Source organism: Melopsittacus undulatus (assembly GCF_012275295.1).
Source record: "Melopsittacus undulatus isolate bMelUnd1 chromosome W unlocalized genomic scaffold, bMelUnd1.mat.Z SUPER_W_unloc_1, whole genome shotgun sequence".
Classification (NCBI taxonomy): Eukaryota; Metazoa; Chordata; class Aves; order Psittaciformes; family Psittaculidae; genus Melopsittacus; species Melopsittacus undulatus.
Genome location: NW_022993942.1, coordinates 2489189 through 2512514, shown reverse-complemented (window position 1 = coordinate 2512514; position 23326 = coordinate 2489189). Strand labels below are relative to the sequence as shown.

The 23326-nt window shown below is 42.2% G+C and overlaps 1 protein-coding gene across 1 annotated transcript in view; it reads right to left on the bottom strand.

Moving 5' to 3' along the window:
- The window catches only part of LOC117438174 (uncharacterized protein KIAA0355-like), a 114526-nt gene extending 96703 nt beyond the window's left edge, over positions 1-17823 (bottom strand). Inside the window, exon 1 of the mRNA XM_034073636.1 lies at positions 17738-17823. The gene's annotated coding sequence lies outside the window, so the exon portion shown is untranslated. The remainder of the gene's footprint in view (positions 1-17737) is intronic.
- Positions 17824-23326: the final 5503 nt, after the last annotated feature.

The window sequence follows — 23326 nt, the reverse complement described above, 5'->3', positions numbered from 1 at the left end:
GGGCAAAAAGGAAATTCATGGTAGTCCTGCGGAGAAGGACTTGGGGGTGTTAGTCAATGAGAAAATGAACATGAGCCAGCAGTGTGCACTCTCAGCCCAGAAAGCCAACCGTATCCTGGGCTGCATCAAAAGGAGCGTGACCAGCAGGTCGAAGGAGGTGATCCTGCCCCTCTACTCTGCTCTCATGAAACCTCACTTGGAGTACTGTGTGCAGTTCTGGTGTCCTCAACATAAAAAGGACATGGTACTGTTAGAACAAGTCCAGAGGAGGGCCACGAGGATAATCAGGGGTCTGGAGCACCTCCCATATGAAGACCGGCTGAGAAAGTTGGGGCTGTTCAGTCTGGAGAAGAGAAGGCTGTGTGGAGACCTCTTAGCAGCCTTCCAGGATCTGAAGGGGGCCTACAGGGATGCTGGGGAGGGACTATTCATTAGGGACTGTAGTGATAGGACAAGGGGTAATGGGTTGAAACTTAAACAGCAGAGGTTTAGACTGGATATAAGGAAGAAAGTCTTTACTGTTAGGGTGGTGAGGTACTGGAATGGGTTGCCCAGGGAGGTTGTGAATGCTCCATCTCTGGCAGTGTTCAAGGGCAGGTTGGATGAAGCCTTGAGTGATATGGTTTAGTGTGAGGTGTCCCTGCCCATAGCAGGGGGGTTGGAACTGGATGATTTTGAGGTCCTTTCCAATCCTAACTATTCTATGATTCTATGATTCTATAAGCTATGCTGAAAAGACTGTTGCTCTGGAGTAAGGAGAAGGAGTTAATTGTGGGGGTCGGTGATGCCTTTAATCTCAAAACTTGGGAAAAAATTATTAAGGAAGAAGCCTTTGATTTATGGATGTTTCCAGTCCTTCTTAAGGTGAAGGGAGCAACCTTTAAAGAGACAGACTTAAAGTTAATGCTGAAACGGTTGAAGACTCATTACCCAGAGATTGACGAGTCCACCGTACTTGAGATCTCTTCATGGAATGAGGCAGGAGTTAAACTGTGGAATGCAGCCACGAAAGGCAATGACACTGTGAAAAGTTTGTTAGTCATTTGGAGAAGTCTTTTAGAGACGTTAAAGTAAAAAAATGAGATCATGGAGACCAGCGCATCCCCCCCCCCTCCCTCCCTCCCCAAACCTCCGCTGGTTGCTGTCACAGCCACCAAGAAGAAGCTTTAGCTCCACTGCTGGCTGCAACCCAGCAGGTGTGGAGTGGTGGAGACACATGCCATGCCACACCTTGATTTGAGGGATGGCCTCCACTGTTATCATAGAGCCATCCAGTAGAAAAAGGGCAGGCCTAGCTGTGTACAGCTATCAACAGGACCATACTGACTGCCAGCGAAACGTATAAAGCCCCAAAACTCAACAACATAAAGAAACAGCAATGACAAAAATCTTTGTAACATCTGTTCTATTATTTGTGACCATGAGTAATGGACAAGTATACTGAGCACATCTGTTAAATCCCAATTATTCCATCCTGTTACATGGTGTGTAGGATTCACTGGTATGCCACGTTATAAAGGTTCAAGTGACTTCAAATCAGACCAGTCTTACTGAAATAATGCTGCCTGGAGTAGTGGGTTGTTATGTTACACAAGTCAAGCAGTGATAGAGCAGACATACCAAATTGTAAAAAATTTTTAGTAAAACTAAAAAGGGGGAGATGTGGAGACAGTGTTCTCACAGGAAAATGAATATTTGGTACATGAGCTCTGAATAACTCTGAAAGATACAGCAAGGCCGTGAGAGGCCCGAGGAAGCTTGAGCAAGCAAGATAAGAAGAAGCTGGAATTCACTGAATTATGAGAATTGTGGACTGTTGGCAAGCGTTTGAGGTCAAGTTCTCACACCTGTGCTTAACCAATTATATGTTAGTCTCTAAGGGTCTTCAAGACAAATATCCAATCATGATATGCCACACTGCTGTAGGTGTGTGAAAGCAATAGTATGTAAGGAGTTAATGTTTTGCAATAAATGGCTTTTTGTCTAATCATACTGATCTCTGACTGAGTCCATTCCGCGGCAGTTACATAAGAATATTCTTCATTAGTCATAAAGAATACGTCCAACCCCCTGCAATAAGCAGGGGCATCTTCAACTAAATCATGTTATATATCAAGTATGTACCAAAGTAAATCCATACTTGACACCATTTTAAAGTCCTTACTTCATTAGGGAAAGGGCTTCTGGAGTACAACCACTGATGAAGGCTGGAGATGCATGAAAATTTGTGCCTTAATTTTGGATAAAGCATGTAATAAACATTCCACTATGTCAAAATGACCCTTTTAACATATGATAGTTTATATGAAACATTCAAATTACTTAATGAGCATCTGAAAAAACACAACTAAGCTTGTAAAATTTTAGTGATTCTTAAAATTCTGAGAAGAAATTCTGAGAAGGATTTTTGAAAAATAATGCCTTCCACTTAAAGCCCACCAGTATCATCAGGCAAAATCATCATAATACTAACAGCAATGGTGTTACAACTGCTATAAATACTGAAACAAAGAAATGAATGCTGATCAAACTGGACAATTGTTTTGTTTGTTATTTAACAATGCAGTTATTAAAGAAAAATGATTTAACAATTCCATTTTAAATATTAAGTATATTATCATGACATACAAAAATATTAACATGATCTCATAAACTTAACATTTAAGATGAAATTACTGTCCAAATAGACAACGTGCCTTCTGGCCCTCTACTACCTGCCATAAACTGCAACCACACATCTGATTCAGCCTTCGTGCAGCTTCCCTGCCAGGGGAGCTTGCAGCCTGCTGTGAAACCCACCTTCCCACAAGAAGCCAGGCACTGCAAATCAACACCTCTCAAGAAACACAGCCAGGGATCTATTTGAACACAGATCTCACCTAAGACATTCCTACATTCTCATTACTTTCAAGTTCTTCCAACCCCAGTGGAACCATCATATAGCAGCTATGACTGCTTTGGACAAAAACCCAATGCCTACTCCTACTCCGTAATCACTATTATAGAAACTATACCTTCTCCAGAGGTGTGTGGAAGGATAGTGAAATTATTACTTAGGCAAAAAATTCACCTTACATCTGCTTTAAGATAAACACTACAGTAACAGACTCCCATAAAATTAACTGTTCGGAAAGAAAGAACCCTGCGGCTACACCCCAAGATCTCAGGCTCAAGCTGCCACTGTAATTCCATACTATGTTCTCCATCTACTGATAACACATATTCTTCCACATTTTTTCCCCAATTAGGTAAGCTCTGACAAAATCCTGAACTTGTGTACTGTGCTCCTGAATTACTGATGGCAGCAGAAAGTACAAATCACTACTGCACAAACACAACAGCTAACACACTTGTGCAGGAAGGATTTCCATCCATTCCTGTTCCCCAAAGTATAACATGGAAAAAAATGTAGAAAACTGTTCCTACTACTATTAATATTCCTTCCAAGGCTTTGTAAGGATCTTGCTCTACTTCTAGAATTAATCCATTATCATTATATGACTACAATTTCTATATTTTGCATAAACATACATTATGTATCTGTAGAAATCTCTCAAGAAACACTACAATGACTAAACGCAGGCATGCTATGTTTATTTTCTGCATCCTCTTAAAAAAAAAAAGTTATAATCAAGTATCAAGTCTGTAGTTACCTGCAATTTTTGAACACTGAAAACATATCTTACTTTCTTGCTTCCAATTCATCAGCACTGGTCCTATTTTCAATTTCTTTGTCCTACTTTTAGATTCACTCCAGCAAGCTTAAAACCCACAGTATTAGACATGCATCCTTACTCCTAAGGTATTTATATATTTGGGTTTATCCACAAGTAATACAAAATACATATTTCCTGCATACACCTAACAATACCCGCTATGTGCATATTACAGTATTTACGTTCTCTTTTATTAAAGGAGTTGAATTTCAATGAGTCATTTTCTCAAAATTTCCATTCTAGAAACAAATAAAATAATTACCTTCTTTCAAAGTGTCCAATAACATTATGCAGCTGGAACAGACCATACCACTTCCTACTTTTATTATTTTATTATGAACAATGTGTTCTAAAGTCAGAACTGGGACTAACCACAATCAGAGTATTACTCAACACATCAAGGGATTTTTATCCTCAACTAACACTTGTGTATTCCTGTGCAGCAGGAGAGTTCAAGCAGTGCACGACACTGTCAGCACCATGACACTTCACCATGTCAGTGGCATGGACACTGACGCTCATACCAAACTGAGCTTACAACAGGAAATCTTTCATCTTTTCAGCATGGCAGATTCCTCTCCCCATTTTTTAGCTAGCATTCCAATCCTCACTGGGTAATACAAATAGGAGAATTTTAAAAGTGAATTAAGTGTAAAGCAGGACAAAAGCAGTAAAAGTAAGAATGAAAATAACCAGAGGGAGTAAAGAAGAGTGGCTGGATTCAGCAGCATAATAAAATTAGGTAATTATGCACTTGGCAATGAAACTGATGGTTTTCTTTACAGTATATCAATATAATGATATTAAAAAATTAGATTAAACTGTATTTTAGGGCTCTCGAACACTATTAAAAAAGCATCCTATGGCTTTTTGAGTTACTATATGCATATCAGCAAATCGTTCTAAACAGTATAGCCACTTGAAAAATGGAGTCTTATTTCCTCATAGCTAACATTAACCTCTGTCTGGAATAGAATTCCATTATGCTGGCATGCTTTGCCTCTGAAGTTGAAACATAAACTCCATTTATATAGATGTTTATTTGTTCATAATTTGAACAAGACAATGGACTCTTATTAGTCAAAAGTTGTACTTATTCACTACTAATAAAAACAATTTCAGTCTTATATTAAACAATCTATACTATTAAGTTCCTAGAAGATAACTACTCAAGAAAAAAATATACTATTAAGCTCCTAGATCATATCTACTCAAGAAAAAACAGTGAAAAATCTTGTGGCATCTAGGTTTTTACCACATGCCAATGCTGTAAAAATCTGGCTACCTTATGAATAACAATCTTAAATCTGGCACAAATGATAAGTGAAAAGTTTTTTTACCTAATTTTTTGTTAATTCTAAAATATTACAATAAGCAATATTAATGATTACTCATTGAATTCATGACTATGAGTAGCTGCATTGCTGTTTCTTACTACAGTCTTCAATATGAAGGTATTTAAAAAGAAACCAAAACCTTTGAATAGAGAAAAGACAACAAACAAGTAGAAAGCAGAAGGGAAGGCATTCCAGTGTCAGTGCAAGTAAGCTATAATTACCTGCCACACAACCTACTGCTTTACCACCAGCCCAAGGTGAAGCATTATCTTCTACATAGAAGAATGCAAATATCAATTTTAGACAAAAATAAAAATAAATCAAAAAATCACCAGTGAAAAACAATTCTTCCCTTCACATCAACTACAAAGCACCAACTTCAAGGTATTACTTCTTACCTAAAAGATACAGAAGGCTTTATCAGTGCTAGAATACACAACAGTCAAGACAAGGGTATCTTGCATTTAAGGACACATATTAGTATATGTAAGTCAGCTTGTCAAATCCTTCCCCTCTCTGAGGGATATTCTACAGCTGCAATTATTCTCTGCTTTTTTCAGAATATTAAGTGGTTCTGAGATAACCAGGTTTGGACTATTTCAGATGGAGTACTGTCCCTCACAACAGTGTCTTTTGGCCAAAATAACTTACAATGTCACAGGCAGATATAGCAAGTAAAAATCTATGAACTATAGGTCTTAAATCAATGGTATGCTGTAAACAAAAAACAGAAACACCCTCACAACACAAACATTTAGAGACAACTAAATAAGGGATAAGTCGTCCGCTAACTCAACAGTGCTTTGAGGCACGATCAGGTTTTTCACATGCTGCCAAGCACTATAAGCAATATTCACACATTCTAGTTGCGTAATACTTGCCCCCTAGTCTACTGTTCCAAATCACACCAGTTTAACTTGGCTCACATTAGAATTCATTTTACAGAAAAACATTCCTTACAGACCTAGCATGTAAGATGCCCTGCATTCATATTATCATAGAATCATAGAATAGTTAGGGTTGGAAAGGACCTTAAGATCATCTAGTTCCAACCTCCCTGACATGGGCAGGGACACCTCACACTAAACCATATCACCCAAGGCTTCATCCAACCTGCCCTTGAACACTGCCAGAGATGGAGCATTCACTACCTCTCTGGGCAACCCATTCCAGCACCTCACCACCCTTACAGTAAAGAATTTCTTCCTTATATCCAGTCTAAACCTCTGCTGTTTAAGTTTCAACCCATTACCCCTTGTCCTATCACTACAGTCCCTAATGGACTCATATCAAGGACTTTCTTAGTCTCATGCTCTGCCAGGGAGTCAGGGAAGCTGGGAGGAAGCAGAGACGAGACACCTGACCCAAACTAGCCAAAGGAGTATTCCATACCACAGCACATCATGCCCAGTATATAAACTGGGGGGAATCACGCAGCCCAGATCACTGCTCAGGTCAGGCTGGGTATCAGTCAGTGGGTGGCGACAAATTGTATTGTGCATCACTTTTGTTAATTGGTTTCTTTTCCTTTTTTCCCCCTTTTAGTTTCATATTCTCTCCCCTTGTTATTTCCCTTATCATTATTATTAGTGGTAGAAGAGGTAGGTTTGTATTGTACCTTAGTTACTGGACTGTTCTTTTCTCAACCTATGGGATTTACATTCTTTCGATTCCCCTCTCCATCCCTCTAGGAGCAGGGGGGAAGGAAGAAGGGGAGTGAGCGAGTGGCTGTGTGGTTGAGTTACTGGCTAGCCTTAAACCATGACAACTGCACAAGCAACAAACTGTGCAGCTGTTGAAGAACAAGTTAAGATTAATATATTGTCCCTTTAAAGCCAGAGGAGCTATTCAACCATGAATTCTGGTATCTATAAGACACAGCAATTCAATACTCCCAGCATTCAGTCCAACAATATGTCTGATTAAAGCATACTCTTCAAAAAAAGTAGCCAGACTCAAAGACAGCATGAAAAGTTTTGGAGTAGTAACTCTGATGTCTGCTCAGCAACAACTTAAATGGAGATTCAGTGACAAAAAACAATCCTGACAGTATCTATGATTTGAAGGGGACCTCTGCAGCCCTCATGATCACTGTGATATGGAAAGAGAAGGCAGACTGAGAGAAGAGCTAGAATCTTTTAACACATGTTCAGGGGAAACATACATAAAAGGCTAATCATGGTCTGTTATTCATTTGTTTGACTATATCAGACAATCCTAATTAATGCTACTAAAAACCAACTATTCCAGAAACTAAAATGAAAAAAAAAAAACCAAACAAAAATCAAACCACCACACAAACACGCTGTCATGGTTTGAGCATGTTTTGAGGGTGTTTTTGTTCAAGGTTTTTTCCAGCCAGGTGGAGGAGGGGAGTCCGGGAGGAAGGAGAGACAGGACACCTGACCCAGGCTAGGCAATGAGGTATTCCATACCATAGCACGTGATGCCCAGGATGCATACTGGGAAAGAGAAGGCTGGAGGGGTAGAGCTCTGGAGGAAAATGGAGGAGGGAGCACATGGTGCTCGGCCAGGCAGGGTGGAGTGAGTTATGGGTCGGTGGCTGGTGGGGTGTTGTATTCTTTTCACTTGCTGTTTGCTGTATCATTATTATCTGTAGTAGTAAATGGCAGTAGGGGGGTTGTGTTATGCCTTAGCAATTAAACCGTTCTTATCTCAATCCGTGGGGGCTACATTCTTTGGATTCTCCTTCCTAACTCTCCGGGAGCTGGGGGACTTGGTTTAAACCACGACAACTCTGTAATAGTTTCTCTGCTAATGCCTATTAGCATGCCTATTTAGCAGTATTCTCAATGCCATCATCTGGTTGTAAATGTTCACCTCGCATAGGAAAAAGTTATCTTGTTACTTTATTATTTAAATATTTGCAAATTGTGTTGTTCAGCCAAAAATACACCAATAACTATCTATCTATGTCTTTGGTAAGAGGCTAAATAGTTTATTCTAGAGCTATGAATCATGTGCTGATGAAGTTGGATTCTGTAACAATATAATTGCACAGTTTTAGTTAGCACTATTCTATACCATCTGGGCTTCAATTGCTACTTGGACAAAGAACTGCAATCCATTCAACAGTAGGCAATATTGCTATTCTTCCCATCCACCAAAAATTCTCCCATCCTCAGGATCTCTCCATCTTTGACTAAACACAGGTGCCTTTAACAAATGATGAAAAACTGCACTCATTTTTACCTTCATTTGACAAACATGATTTTTATTCTGAACATTTGGAGATGACAAACTCATTCTACACGGAAGTTACCCTGCAAGATGCATGCAGAACAACATATTGATCTGGAAGAAGAAACTTTCTAGGTAGCCTCTTCCTCCTTGCATTCTTTCTCCTGCTACATAATTCCATCTGGTGCAAGACCTGCAAATACGATTCTGAGAAAAATTACAAAATACTCAACAGAAAAAAATTATATTTCTCAAATCTTCTGGAGTCTGGCATAGAGTTACATTTAACCAAAGCGATCCTTCCCCTCTGATACTAAGTCTTGTACTTAAGCTGTGAGGATGCAGACACAAGAAAAGTCTTTAACAAGAAGGGTATTCCTGTGTCTGTCTTATCTAGTCACTACAGCTTTCACTGGTTTTCAGCATTTCTGTTATATGCCAGGCCACAAAAAAAAAAAAAATAACATCTAGCTTCTTCATGATAAAATTATCAGCTTCAAGTACTTTTAAGGAACTTTAAAAATATTACCTTGTCCTTAGACCCTGATGGAAGAAACACTTAAAAGTTCTCTGAATTTTTCTGGAATATGACCCATAGATATTCAGGTGCTTTATATTTCTCCAGAGAAGCTCTTGTGCTTGGACTCAAACTGCTCTTCTAAGGCACAATCAGCCAAGTTCTGCAATATGTACAGAAGAGCAGAAAGTTCAACATTCATAAAATCATAGAATAGTTAGGGTTGGAAAGGACCTTAAGATCATCTAGTTCCAACCTCCCTGACATGGGCAGGGACACCTCACACTAAACCATGTCACCCAAGGCTCTGTCCAACCTGGGCTTGAACAACCTCGCAACCTCCCTGGGCAACCCATTCCAGTGCCTCACCACCCTAACAGTAAAGAATTTCTTCCTTATATCCAGTCTAAACCTCTGCTGTTTAAGTTTCAACCCATTATCCCTTGTCGTATCACTACAGTCCCTAGTGAACAGTCCCTCCACAGCATCCCTGTAGGCCCCCTTCAGATACTGGAAGGCTGCTATGAGGTCTCCACACAGCCTTCTCTTCTCCAGGCTGAACAGCCCCAACTTTCTCAGCCGGTCTTCATATGGGAGGTGCTTCAGTCCCTGATCATCCTTGCGGCTCTCCTCTGGACTTGTTCCAACAATTCCATGTCATTTTTATGTTGAGGACACCAGAACTGCACACAATACTCCAAGTGAGGTCCCATGAAAGCAGAGTAGAGGGGCAGGATCACCTCCTTCGACCTGCTGGTCACGCTTCTTTAGATGCGGCCCAGAATACAGTCGGCTTTCTGGGCTGTGAGCTCACACTGCCAGCTCATGTTCATTTTCTCATTGACCAACACCCCCAAGTCCTTCTCTGCAGGGCTGCTCTGAACCTCTTCTCTGCCTAACCTGTAGCTGTGCCTTGGATTGCTCCGTTAAGGTCCCTGTGGATGGCACAAACCCTAACCCCCAAGGGCTGCTCTGAACCTCTTCTCTGCCTAACCTGTACCTGTGACAGGGATTGCTCTGACCCAGATGCAGGACCTTGCACTTGGCATGGTTAAACTTCATGAGACTGGCATCAGCCCACCTCACAAGTGTGTCAAGGTCCCTATGGATGGCATTCCTTTCCTCAGCGTATCAACTGAACCATACAGCTTGATGTCATTGGCAAACTTGCTGAGGGCGCGTTCAATCCCACTGTCCATGTCAGCGACAAAGATGTTAAACAAGACTGGTCCCAACACCGATCCCTGAGGGACACCACTCATTACTGATCTCCATCCAGACATTGAGCCGTTGACAACAACTCTTTGTGTGCGACCATCCAGCCAGTTCTTTATCCACCGAGTGGTCCACCTATCAAATTGATGTCTCTCCAATTTAGAGACAAGGATGTCATGTGGGACTGTGTCAAACACATTGCACAAGTCCAGGTAGATGACGTCAACTGCTCCACTCCTCTCCATCACTTTTGTAGCCCCATCATAGAAGGCCACCAAATTGGTCAGGCAGGATTTCCCCCTAGGGAAGCTATGCTGGCTGTCACCAAGCACCTTGTTGTTTTTCATGTGCCCTAGCATGCCTTGCAAGAGAATCTGCTCCCAGATTTTGTCAGGCACAGAGGTGAGACTGACTGGTGTGTAATTCCCTGGGTCATCCATTTTTCCCTTCTTGAAAATGGGGGTTATATTTCCCTTTTTCCAATCGTTGGGAACTTTACCTGACTGCCATGATTTTTCAAATATGATGGACAAAAAAAAACCAAACACCTAGGAACATTACTCTGAATAACCTGGCATCATACAGACCACATGGACATGCTTCAAAGGATCTACTTTTACCTCAGTAAATCCAGAGAAACTCCTGATTCCATCCAGAAACTCACAAACGTAGCAAGTTATTACAGTGAGGTAACCTACTTGGGAAACTGAAAACACTCAGTTAATGACAGGATTAAAGCTATATTTCACTAGTAGACAACTGTAGCACAAAGGAATCATACCAAGGATACCTGTGGAGAAAAGGTCTGCCACAGTCTTTTCTTCCTACTCTTCTCCAACCCTCTCCTCTACACACATTCCATAAAGTGCTTTAAAGTTTCCAAAATACAGCATATCGGAATAAAACATTAAAGAATCGAAGTTAAATATTATTATTTCTACTGAGGGAAAAATATTTTCCCTTACATTCAGAAAGTGTTTAAGTTGAAAAGTACTGTTCCATTCCTGGACTGCAAAGTACACCACACAGAGCCTGTGAGAAAATTTCTGTAATTGGATGGTGCCATTTAAATGACAACTTTGAGTGCACAACTGAACAAGAATCACACCTAAAATACTCTTATTAAACAACCAGCTGACATGTTCTCTTATAACTTTCTAACCAACACACAAGTAGTGTCAGGAAAGAACAAAAATAGAACATCTAAACCTGAGAAGGGGGGGCTGACAAGGCGGTGGATGTATCTCCCTGTCAAAATTTTCCAAATAATCTGTCTTTTCCAATGCTATCCTCAGAAATGCTTTCCAGAAGACTTCAGTATCTGTCCTTGGTTCAGCAGTAGCAGTCATTTTTTCTCCTTCTTAGTAGCTGGTGCAGTGCTGTGTTTTTGACTTTCAGCCTGGGAACAAGGCTGGTAACACCCATGTTTTCAGTTGCTGCTCAGTAATGTTTACTCTGACCAAGGACTTGCTGAGTATCATGCTTTGCCAGGGAGGAGAGAAAGCCAGGAGGAAGCAGAGACAGGACACCTGACCAAAACAAGTCAAAGAGGTATTCCATAGCATAGCATGTCATGTCCAGGATGTAACTGAGAGTTACCAGGAAGGGCTAGGGCACTGCTGGGGGCTAGATATTATCGGTTGGCAGGTGGTGAGGTATTGTATTGTCTTCACTTGTTATTTCCTTTATTATTATTACTGGTAGTAACAGTAGTGATTTCTGTTATACCTTTGTTCTTAAGCTGTTCTTATCTCAACCTGAGGGTATTTCAGTTCTCCTTCTCATCCCTCCAGGAGCAGGTGAAGAAATGGGAGGGGAAGTACACTGTGTGGTTCTGATTTATGGCCTGGGCTTAAACCACGACACCATCTGACAAGTATCCCACTGAAACATGCCTAGATAAAACAAACCATCCAGAGGGTTTGTGCCATCCACAGGGACCTTAACGGAGCAATCCAAGGCACAGCTACAGGTTAGGCAGAAAAGAGGTTCAGAGAAGCCCTGCAGAGAAGGACTTGGGGGTGTTGGTCAATGAGAAAATGAACATGAGCCAGCAGAGTGTGTTTACAGCCCAGAAAGCCAACCGTATCCTGGGCCGCATCAAAAGGAGCGTGACCAGCAGGCCAAAGGAGATGATCTTGCCCCTCTACTCTGCTCTCATGAGACCTCACTTGGAGTATTGTGTGCAGTTCTGGTGTCCTCAACATAAAAAGGATATGGAACTGTTAGAACAAGTCCAGAGGAGGGCCACGAGGATGATCAGGGGACTGGAGCACCTCCCATATGAAGACAGGCTGAGAAAGTTGGGGCTGTTCAGCCTGGAGAAGAGAAGGCTGTGTGGAGACCTTCAGAGCAGCCTTCCAGTATCTGAAGGGGGCCTACAGGGATGCTGGGGAGGGACTATTCATTAGGGACTGTAGTGATAGGACAAGGGGTAACGGGTTCAAACTTAAACAAGGGAAGTTTAGATTGGATATAAGGAAGAAATTCTTTACTGTTAGGGTGGTGAGATACTGGAATGGGTTGCCCAGGGAAGTTGTGAATGCTCCATCCCTGGCAATGTTCAAGGCTAGGTTGGATGAAGCCTTGGGTGGCATGGTTTAGTGTGAGGTGTCCCTGCCCATGGCAGGGAGGTTGGAACTAGATGATCTTAAGGTCCTTACCAACCCTAACTATTCTATGATTCTATAAACCAAGGAGAGTCCCACTGACCAAAAAAACCCTAACCATTCGAAAAAGCAGAAAATATTAGAAAAGCAAGTAACAAAAGATCACATAGTAATACAGCTCTGTTGGAAGAAAATGAAAATTTATCTAGCCTAAAAGAGAGAACATGCAACAGTAATTTCAAGGAGAAAATTTTACTATAAACATAAGTAGAAATTGGTCATAATTTAGGGAGGCATTTTAAAGATTTTTCCTAAAGAATTATTTTCTCTGATGTGACCCTACATTAAAACCTTTTTTAAATTTTTGTTTTGCTTTTTAGCAAATACAGCAAAAATTCTATCTACTAGCGCTACCATGTTCTCCTATGAGGGCTTTCCTTAAAAGGGAAAGCCCTCATAGGGAGACTATTTCCTTTGGGAAATCCTATAGGGATTTATTTCCTTTGAAAACATTTCTTCAAAACAAAGCCCTAGAACATCCCACATCAAACTTGGGTTTAATAAAAAGTTGTAGTAGGTTCTTGCCCTTATAAGCTGCCATATGTTATTATTGGACTGAAGCCAATGTACCACCAATGGTATGCAATACTGTCATGGTTTAAACCAATCCACACAGCTTGCGCACTCACTCCCCCCCTTGTTCCCCCAACTCTCGGTGAGTTAGGAAGGAGAATCCAAAGAATGTAGCCCCCACAGGTTGAGATAAGAACAGTTTAATAACTAAGGTATAACATAAATCACTACTGCTACTACTACTAATAATAATAATGATAAAGAAAGTAAAAAATGAAGAGAATACAACACCTCACCAGCCACCAACCCATAACTCACCCTACCCTGACTGACCAAGCACCAACCAATACCTCCTCCAACCCCCAGAGTCTTCCAGCCCTTCCGGGTAACTCCCGGTTACATCCTGGGTATGACATGCTATGGTATGGAATACCTCTTTGGCTAGCCTGGGTCAGGTGTCCTGTCTCTCCTTCCTCCCCTCCTTCCCAGGCAGAGCATGAGGCTCAGAAAGTCCTTGGACAAACCAAACATTTGAGCAGTAACTCAAAACATACAGCAATCATTCCCAGCGCAAAAGTCAAAACACAGCACTGCACCAGCTACCAAGAAGGAGAAAAATTACTGCTACTGCTGAACCCATGACAAATACAATAGCTGGAAAAATGTCTGACTTGCTATAAAAGGCTCTTGAACATCCCCGAAAGCCTCCCAGAGCCAGTTACTCCCACTTCAGACACACCCATATTTACCTTCACTCACAGACATCTCAGGATTCCCCCAGCCACACCTGGAGTACTTCACATTTCCCTTTTCATCCGTTTTCCTTCATTATTCAAAGTTCACCATCATTTCTAGACCCTCTATTCTGCTGTTTCCCACACACATCCCTCTTTGTCTTGTACTCCAAAGCTACTCCAACCCAGGTCCCTGGACCTGATGCAAAATTTGTGACCTTAACAGAACCACACAGAATCCTCCAAATTTATCTTACAGCACACTAATCTTCATTACTTACAGCAGAGTAAAAGATTGGTATTTCAAAACCACAGTTCTTAAAATAATTTGTCTTATCACATACCTCATTAACATATTTTTTTGAAGTTTTGTAGTAATAAAAATAAATATTCCTATTTTGGCAAAATTTGAGGACTGAACCAAAATAATTTATTCACAGAACACTAGGAGACTGGGATCCTATCAGACCAAATCAGCAATTAACCTGCAAAACAGTATTTGTGAAAGGAATGACTCCTACTCCCCACACACACCCCTGAATAGTCTATTCAGGGACAGAAGGGATGAACATCTACACCCCTCCTGCAATAAAATTATCTTGAGGTACACAAACAGCAGAAAAGAAGAAACTCATGGCAAAGCCAAAGGCACAACAAAACACAACTACTAGCTCCTTCTCAGTGAGTTTTGAACCCATCTTTAACAAATTCTGCTTAACTTTAAAAATATTTTTTCATCCTACCAGGCAGAACTTAAGATTTTTACAGATATCAAGAAACGGCACCTCCTATGGCTTAAATCTGTAGTTCCCATATAAGCTTCTAGTGCTACTTTCAGCCACAATACATACAAAATCTAAACAGAACCCAGAATACAAAATTGCCTAGGGAGAACAAGACTGCCTATGGCATGTTATTAATAAATTGTTGCTACCCAAAGGCCAACAAAGGTTAAGAAACACTAATCCAGACATATCACCAAACTCTAAGAGGACCAGCGTGATAATAACGTAGATTTTAACTGAGCCTAGCAGAGACAGTTACCTTCTGAGACAGCCCCAATGCGTTGTGATGCTGCTGGAAATGTCACCTTTCATGTATGATATAAAACCCCTTCTGTAGCTACTAACAATACCCTGGCATTGTTTACAACACATAGGGTGTTGCTCTGGTTAACGTCCAATTCCAGTAATAATATTCTATCTACCTACAGTAACCACAAGATGATACTCTTCATTTTCAGCCTCGAGTGGTTCTGCAGCACAGCAGCAAGCCTTTAAAGAACTGCCATACTTCACTGCAAGTTCCACATTTCACTGTGCATTTATCTGTCTGCACAGACAAGGCATTTCTCCAAAACTGTAGCAATATCTTGAGATTACTGAAAATAAAGGAGCTCTTTTCATAAAGGACAATTAGTCATATTAGCAGTGATAGCTATTTTGAGGAGCACCCATTAATCACTATCATTAGCAGGATTTCTGGTGTATCAGCATTCATCCTTAATGGAACTAAGTCTTTTCCCATTACAGTACTACTATATAAACAAAAGCAACAGCACAGTTTCTCTTGACACAATCCATTTTTAGTAACAAGAAACAAGTGGCAGCACTTAAACCTACAGTTAATTCAGGATGTAAAGGGAAGCTTACTTATACCTTATAACACAGCAGAAATACAGCTGTTTTGCTGTAAAATAAAAATAGTCATCATTTTTATGCTGGGGAAGAGGTGTTGAAAAATAATTAAAAAAAAGAAGTGGGGAAGTTGATGCTCAAGAAGTGGAAGAAACCTAGATTTGTCTTTTAAACATCTGTAGCAACTATTTGTTTCTAAGAGTCTTTTATGGTAACAAGAGGAGAGTTTTGACTAGAAAAATATTCCCTGTATACATAATTTCTAGTTTCCTAACATCTCATAGTAACTCTTGATTCAAAATGAGAAACCAATGGGATTTATGCCTTACACTGACTTAGGAAGCAGAACAAGACGCATGGGAAGCAGTGGCTCTGTGCTGCTTTCTGCACAGTTCCTCACACTCCAAAGGTTTCACAAAGCTCCAGAAACGCATATGTTGACTTCAAACACAACTTCATGACCATAGATTAAATACTTAGAAAATATTTCCTTCTAAGAGGGAAAGTACAGAAAAGAAAATAAAGGAAGAAAACAAAACCTTGTAGAAATGTTGAACATGGAAAAACAGCAATGCTTTCCAAAAGAAGGGACCAGCTTATCTTATGTAGAATTGTTTCCTAGTAGAAGACTCCAGCCAAGCACAAAATTGTGCCCATACCCATAATAAATAGCACCTGTGAACATACCAAGACTGGCCAACATTTCTGATCCCATGAACTGCATACTAAAACCTTCATGTGGCCAGAAACCACATGATGCATACCTCAGAGAGATGAGGGAAGGGAAGCATTCTGCAGGAGCTTCAGCCACCCATCACCCACAGAAAACAAAAGTTCCTCAAGAGGACCACTCCCCCTCTGCAAGACAGCACCAGGCTGAGAAAACAGAAATATCAAACCTTAAAACCCACAGCAACCTTTTCTCCAACCTCTCAATTTGAGATTATCCAACAGCCACACTGACAATTACAAGATGCCTCAACCTTTTGACAGATGCATTTGCCTCCAGCACCACAGGCTGAGGGACTCTGAAAAACCAAATAGTGAACTGCAACTACACACACCTGATGTTTGGGTGTCTTGAACAGCAGCATACATCTGTTCATCTCTAAAACCAATAATGATAGTGGCCAATTTATACCTGCAACAAAGTTTATAATCTCACATAAAACAAACAAACAGGATCTTTCAATTCCTTTCAAGTTTCTAAGCCAACATCCACCTGACAAATATATACCTGCACCACTCAAACAATAAAATCCTTCAAGCAGATAGAAAAGAAGGTACATTAGTAAAGCTTTCAGCTACAGCCCAAATTGAGCTATCCTCTTCTGCTTGCAGTTACCATAAGGATACAACATACTAAACATAAGGCTAAATAACAACAAACAATAGTTCCAATCAACATCAGGTGAAACACCGGTACAAGCACAGCCCACTGCAGTGGCCGCCAAGGAGGCACGCTTGCTCACAGGCATTCGGGCCGGGAGACGCGAAGAAACCCCACCACAGGCGCTGTGACAAGCTGTGCTTTCGGGAGGCAGACGTTACAGCCCTCCCGAGGGCCAGATCCCTCCGACAACACCCCGGAAGCCCACACGGACAGCAGGGCCATCTCACCGCGCGGGCCCAGACAGAACTGCGCCGCCTTGAGGGGAAGCCCCCGCGGCGGGGTTTCTCGCAGCTGGCCGAGGCCTGCTTGTGCTCCAGGCGGCTGCAGGTTACTATCTAGCAGGAAGATGCACAAGAATTCCCGCAGGTGCAGTCTCAGTCACGCTCCCTGGCCTGTCCGTGCTCGGATCACAGCAGGAAGAGGGAGGGGGAAGACTGCAGCCTCACCACCCTCGGTTGTTCCCTCCGCCACAGGGCCGGCCCGGCCCCGCTGAGGGAGCGCGGCGAGAACCATCAGGCCGCGCCCTGGGGTACTGCCGCCGCCTTCCCCCCAGCCGAGGCTCTCCGCAGGCGCCTCAGGCGAACTTCACCCAGCCCCTGCCGGTGCGCCCCGCGCGACCCAGGAGGTTCTGGCTGCTCTCTTTCGCGCCCCATCCCCCCCAACGCCCGAGGAGGAAGGAGCGCCGGTAGCACCATCCATGTCAGCCCAGCGCCTCACACTGCCAAGGCCTTGCTGGCCGGACTACGGCTGAGAACAAGCCCTGTCCACGGGGCCGGGTGGAAGCCGGACGACAGCACTCGCTCACCTACTCACGACAGCCCCCACCAGAAGACTAGCCTCGCTCCGTGTACTCCGGGAACAGCGGCTCCTACGCCAGGGAGGGGCCAGACAAGGGAGCAGACAGAGCCGCGAATGACAGCAGGAAAGGGAAGGCGGGAGAGAGTGAGCAGCTGCATGCGTAGGGATGAGGGAAGGACTGGGGGTGGAGGAAGGAGAAGTGGGGGTACCAGGGTATCCAGGCCCCTGGGGTGGGCCGCTGGGGACATTGGTGGCATGAGAGGATGAAGGAATGGGAGACGCATGGTGCTGTTAACCCGTTGACGGGGTGACAGGAACCGCCCGCGGTGGGCACCGGCTGTGAAGGGCGTAGCGGATCGAGGGTGAGGAACAGCCAGGCAGAAGGCGGGGGGGGGGAATAATCAGTGAATATTTCATATCTACTTAAAATCACTGGCTGGAGAAACTGAAGAATTCAACACTGTTGTTAAATGGATTTATGTGAGAATTGGGTAAAATGCACAAAAAATATCTCAGATTGATTCCTTGGTGTCATGGTTTGAGCATGTTTTGAGGGTGTTTTTGTTCAAGGTTTTTTCCAGCCAGGGGGAGTCCGGGAGGAAGGAGAGACAGGACACCTGACCCAGGCTAGTCAATGAGGTATTCCATACCATAGCACGTGATGCCCAGGATGCATACCGGGAAAGGGAGAGCTGGAGGGGGGAGCTGTGGAGGAAAATGGAGGAGGGAGCACATGGTGCTCGGCCAGGCAGGGTGGAGTGAGTTATGGGTCGGTGGCTGGTGGGGTGTTATATTCTTTTCACTTGCTGTTTGCTGTATCATTATTATTTGTAGTAGTAAATGGCAGTAGGGGTTTTGTGTTATGCCTTAGCAATTAAACCGTTCTTATCTCAATCCGTGGGGGCTACATTCTTTGGATTCTCCTTCCTAACTCTCTGGGAGTTGGGGGACTTGGTTTAAACCACGACACTTGGACATGATTGTCATGGTGCTACCAGATTTGGGAATTGTTCAAAACAGGCCTAGTCTCTGATGGTTTTGCTGTGTGAGTTTACAGTGGTTTGTTATTATTTCTCAGGCTTATTTTATGCCTAAATTATTCTAAGTTGGCTGCACAATATGATGTATTTTCAAGTTATAGAATCATAGAATACTTAGGGTTGGAAAGGCCCTTAAGATCATCTACTTCCACTCCCCCTGCCATGGGCAGGGACACCTCACACTAAACCTGGGTAGGAGCAGTCCCAGGCACAGCTACAGGTAGGGCAAAGAGATTCAGAGCAGCCCTGTGGAGAAGGACTTGGGGGTGTTGGTCGATGACAAAATGAACATGAGCCGGCAGTGTGCGCTTACAGCCCAGAAAGCCAGCCATATTCTAGGCTGCATCAAAAGGAGCATGATCAGCAGGTCAAAGGAGGTGATCCTGCCCCTCTACTCTGCTCTCGTCAGACCTCACTTGGAGCATTGTGTGCAGTTCTGGTGCCCTCAACATAAAAAGGACATAGAACTGTTAGAACAAATCCAGAAGATGGCCACAAGGACAACCAGGGGACTGGAGCACCTGCCATATGAAGACAGGCTGAGAAAGTTGGGGCTGTTCAGCCTGGAGAAGAGAGTCGTTTGGACTTGTTCTAACAGTTCCATGCTCTGACCCAGATGCAGGACCTTGCACTTGGCATGGTTAAACTTCATGGGGTTAGCATCAGCCCACCTCACAAGTGTGTCAAGGTCCCTATGGATGGCATTCCGTCCCTCCAGCGTATCAACAGAACCACACAGCTTGGTGTCATCGGCAAACTTGCTGAGGGCACACTCAATCCCACTGTCCATGTCAGCGACAAAGATGTTAAACAAGACTGGTCCCAACACCGATCCCTGAGGGACACCACTCGTTACTGGTCTCCAGCTGGACATTGGGCCTTTGACCACAACTCTTTGCGTGCGACCATCCAGCCAGTTCTTTATCCACCGAGTGGTCCATCCATCAAATTGATGTCTCTCCAATTTAGAGACAAGGATGTCATGTGGGACAGTGTCAGACACTTTGCACAAGTCCAGGTAGATGACGTCACGTGCTCCACCCCTGTCCATCAGTTCTGTAGCCCCATCATAGAAGGCCACCAAATTGGTCAGGCAGGATTTCCCCCTAGGGAAGCCATGCTGGCTGTCACCAAGCACCTTGTTGTTTTTCATGTGCCCTAGCATGACTTCCAGGAGAATCTGCTCCAAGATTTTGCCAGGTACAGAGGTGGGACTGACTGGTCTGTAATTCCCCGGGTCATCCATTTTCCCCTTCTTGAAAATGGGGGTTATATTTCCCTTTTTCCAGTCGATGGGAACTTCACCTGTCTGCCATGATTTTTCAAATATGATGGCCAGTGGCTTAGTAACTTAATTTGCCAGCTCCTTCAGGATGGGTGGATGGATTTCATCAGGTCCCATGGGCTTGTGTACATTCAGGTTCTTAAGATGATCTCGAACCAGATCCTCTCCTACAGTGGGCTCAGGGTCTTCATTCTAGATTTTCACAGTCCCTGCATCTGCCTTCCAAGACTTGGGTGGTGTGGTCAGTGCCTTTGCCAGTGACGACCGAGACAAAGAAGTCATTCAGAACCTCAGCCTTCTCCAGATCCTGTGTAGCCAGTTCACCCGAAAGTTTCTGGAGGCGGCCTAAGTTTTCCCTAGTCTGTTTTTTAGCTGCTACATACCTATAAAATCCCTTCCTGTTATCTTTAACATCCCTTGCCAAGTTTAGGTCTAACTGGGCCTTCGGTTTCCTAACTTGGTCCCTAACTTCCCAGACAACATCCCTGTATTCATCCCAGGCTGCCTGTCCTTGCTTCCACCTTTTATAAGCCTCTTTTTTCCTGTGAATTTTTTTCAGCAGCTCCTTATCTATCCAAGGGGGTCTCCTGGCCCTCCTGCTGCACTTCCTTCTGGTCGGGATGCAACACTCCTGAGCTTGTAGCAGGTGATCCTTGAATATCAACCAAGAGTCTTGAGCCCTCCAGCCCTCTAGGGCTATATCCCGTGGAACCTTGATAAGCAGGTTCCTGAAGAGGCCAAAGTCTGCTCTCTTGAAGTCCAGGGCAGTGATCTTACTGCACACTCTTCTCACTGTCCTGAGGACCTCGAATTTGACCATCTTGTGATCACTGCATCCAAGACTTCCCTGGAGAGTCACATTTCCAATGAGCCCTTCCCTCTTGGTAAGCATGAGGTCAAGCATGGCACCTTTCCTTGTCGGCTCCTCTACTGCTTGCAGAAGGAAGTTATCTTCCAAACAATCAAGAAACCACCTGTATTGTTTGTGCCGGTCCTTACCGTCGCTCCAACTATTTCCATTGTGAAAAGTACTTTTAATCTGGAAATACATAGCATTTTCTATAAATAGTGTTTTTTTAACACCTTTCCTCTCTATCATATAGTATATATGCAAAATAGGTACAATGTGTAATATTTATGTAATTATACATAATTATAAAATAATATTTAATTAATGCTAATACAGTGTATAATAAATATAACAATTACCAGAAAAAGTAATAGTTATGGGAACTGACATAATTCAACTAACATAAAAATGAATTTCCCATTTTTTTAGTAGAACCGTATTTTACCTGATTGGCTCACCTTACATAAAGAGACAAGGATGGCTGATCACAAAACTACAAATCAGCCTGGTGCAATGATTTCCTCTGTGAACTTGGCAAGTGTTTTTTCTGTGAATGCAGTCAAAAAGGATACATAATTTAACAACTTTGCCACTCTTCCATGAGAAAAAAAAATAAAGAAATTTGCTTGTTTTCTTTTTAGATGATTATTTTTCCTGACAGTATGTCTTATTAGTGTGTCCACTAATACAGTTATGAAAGAGTAAACTTCCTGACCATTGCATCATGAGCAAAATTATTAATTGTACTTCCTGAATTTCTATTCATTTTCATATAGAAGTCAAAAATAGTAACTTTTAATATTAAATGGGCCAGGCTGACAACTAGTAAATAGATCTTTATTGAAATTGTAAACAGAATGTAATATGAAAATCAGAGCAGGCAGCATTGCTGTTCAGAGTAATGATCCAATTTCAGCTTCTCTGCTTGTAAAAGGAAAGAAACACTGAACTGCAAGGGATGGGGTGAAGTTTATATGTAATGTCTAAAAATACTTCAGAAGGAATTTACATGACAGTATTGATTACACAAAAAAGGCAGACAGTTGCATACAGTTGGCTTCCCAGAATACATGAAAAGAGTATGTGTGCTCAGAGCTGCTAGTGTTAGCCACTGGAACCTGAGTGATTGCAGGCCATCACCATGCGGTCTTTCTGATGGAGCAGAAATCTCAACTGCTTTTAAAAGGGGCAGTTCCACCATACCCTCAGCCTCAGCCTGTGCTGCTGCTTGTGCTGCACATGCAGGAATGTTCTTGATGCTATGTGTAAGTCAGATGATGAGGCTTGAGTAACAATCTTCTGCTGTGCATTATCTTTTTTTTTTTTTTTTTTTTGCCAGAGGTCTTTTGGAAAAGAAAAATATTTTTGCATGGGCATTAAACTGGAGTCCAAGTAAGCCGTCTGGTGCTCTATAGTGTCACCTACAGCTTGAAAAAATTATTGCACGTGGCCTGATTTTACAGCCATTGAAGTCAGCTGTGTTCCTTTAATGTTTATGGCACAATTGCCAAATGACCATGAAATTTTAGCCTCATATTACACATATATATCTGACGTGATTTTTTAATATTCAAGTAAGTGTTCTTGGCCACTGTTAAAAGCTCTGATAGTTTTTCTGTAACAGTGGACATTACTGAAGATTTGTAGCTCTTTGCTCATTATTCAGAAGAATAACTTTGCTTTCTGTAGTATTTTATATAACTGTGAATTATAAATTTCTTTCCTGCCTTGTTAAAATCCATTGCATATAGAGGAATTGTACCCAAGATTAATTTATTCCTATGATACTAAAATAGATTTAAATCAGTAATTGTTTCATGTAATAAAAAATAGCAGTCTTTTAGAACCAAGACATTTTAGAGATGCTGTGACTTGGTAGCTTTCACAAGACAATAGTTACCTGAAAAGATTTATTTTTCTGTGCTAATAGAAGCTATACAGTGTCACAATTTGTTAATTCAGGAGACATATCTTCTAAAAATTACTCTTAAAACAACTATACACCTCTCTCAAGTGTAGGATTCTACTGTTGAGTTTGGCTTCTGTGATCATATAGATAGTAGTACTTGTACTCCTCTCAAAAGAAATGCATAGTTTAACTACACATGCATCTTAACAGAGACAAGAGACCCAAATGTGACAAAAAGGAAATTGCTTTCATCATACAGTTTGATTAAAGCTTTAAGAATAGACCTTTTTAAATGACAAATGCTCAGTGAAATAATATTATGTCTTTATACTCCAGAATACTATTAATCTGAGGTTTCAGGACTTTAAGAAATGTTAATTAACTAGTTACCATTCATGTAAAGCATTAGCATTACAGTAATTTTGTGGGCTGATAACTGAAGCATGGAAATACGAGGTTGTTCAGAAAGGATGAGATTAGGGTTCTCTTCCATGTGCATTCCCTATCAGGTA